The sequence below is a fragment of the Melanaphis sacchari genome, unplaced genomic scaffold (assembly GCF_002803265.2).
Source record: "Melanaphis sacchari strain LSU unplaced genomic scaffold, SCAv2.0 Contig304_pilon_pilon, whole genome shotgun sequence".
NCBI lineage: Eukaryota > Metazoa > Arthropoda > Insecta > Hemiptera > Aphididae > Melanaphis > Melanaphis sacchari.
In genome coordinates, this window is record NW_020271178.1 from 4,094 (window position 1) to 6,121 (window position 2,028).

The following is a 2,028-nucleotide window of genomic DNA, read 5'->3' on the forward strand; positions in this document are numbered from 1 at the left end:
TTCAATACTCCTTCAGAATCTAATTTATTGAAACAGTTTCTTATCATTTTATCACTAACAACAAGAGTTGCTTCAAACATTTTTTTGCATACTCTTACTTTATCAATTTCTTCTGCTTCTAAATAGTAAGCCATGTTGTTAAGTTTCCTGTTGGAATTTAACACTTTTTTAATATTTTTAGGTGAAACTTGTACCGCATGACGTACAATAAACTCACGCTGCCTATTTTTATCACCCATCTCCCAAAACTTAGTTCTAATTTTTTCTCTTATTTCTAAGCTAATGTTAGAGCTACAGCTGTATCGACAATAATTAACACATGGAGCTTTTAACACTTTTGATTTAACAATTGATCCTGATTCACTGACATACTCTTCACCTTTATTTTTTGCTAACTTTTTTATATTTCTTTTCCAATTATCTGGGTTTCTGGTACGTTTTTTGGTTAGTACGACTTGAGGATTTTCATTCAGATTTTCAATTTCTGTTTGGTCTAATTGAATGCAATGGTATTTGTCCACAATACTGTTTTCATTTTCAGTTGGTTCTACTTGAGGATCTTCATTCAGATTTTCATTTTCTATTTGGCCTAATTGAATACAATTGTTTTTTTCTATAATACAATTTTCATTTTCAGTTGGTTCTACTTGATGTATTAATTCAGCAGGTTCAGGTTCATAATTATATAAATATGTTGGTTCATCATCGAGTAATTCAAATAAATTAATGTTGTTTAGTGTTTCTTGAAATGTTGAAACATTACCATCAATGTCTGCAGATACACCATGAGGAATAATATTGTCCTACATAAATTATAATTGATAAAGAATAATAATATTAGAATATTACTGAATAACATTGTTTGAAATACTTACTTCAAATTCCAAAAGCAATTTATCAATTTCTTCAATGCTAGGAATTGGTGTTTCATCAATACTGTAACTAGTGTAACTCAATGTAGTGGCCTAGCAATAAAAAAAAAATAAATAAATTAAGACTTATCTAAATATAATTATATAGTAAATTTTGTATTACATTATTATAAAATATAAATTTTTAGATTATATTTTATGTACCTACCTATTGTATAAAAATATTATACCTACATTAATAATAATAACATTTAGGTACTTATGATTTACTTTGATTAACAATTAACATTATAATAAATAATAATATTACGATTATCGGTATACTAGGTATTTTAAATAATATCTTAATAAGTATAGTATTTTAATTTTACAATTTTAACAATAGTAGATAGGCAGGTACTTACAACAGTTTCTTTGGTGGCTTTTGGATATTGTGCTTTGGCCATTTCCACAAGCTTCTGTACTCTACTTCGTGCAGTCATGTTTATTTTGTTTATATTATTAACAACTGTATTAAAATATAAAAAATAAAGAAATGCATAACAACTTAAACAGTTAAACAACTTCAACTAATTTAAGTGATTACAATATAATATTATTACAATAATTAATAAGACAATATCAACTGTGTGATTGTGTGATTATTAAAATATCATAATATTGTTACGTACCGTGTTATTTTACACATATATATTATACGAAGAGGTGATGTGTATACCGATGGAATAACATATTCAAACAGTGTAGTATCGAACGGCTATGGCGATCACCTGCACATCGTGATATTTAATATAATGAATAAGACATGATCACACGTCCTGGACTTCTCAGAAATGATGAGTAAACGATAGTGTTAACATTGTACTATTTAATATGACAATCAAGACTTGATCACACGTCTTGTAATTCTTAGAACCGATGAAATTGCAGGAAAGGCACCCAACTGAATAATACATTTAATTTAGAGAGCTCCTTTAGGTCATCGGAAGTCACCACCTCCTCAGTCACCACTCTTGACGGTTAACCATATATAAGGGAGACCAGGGCAAAAACTCAGCAGACGGTTAGGGATATTCGAGACGCTCAGAGGCAGGTCGTAACACCACTCACGGTCTCGTCTATCAGTATTTCAGAGGCAGGTCGTAACACCACTCAC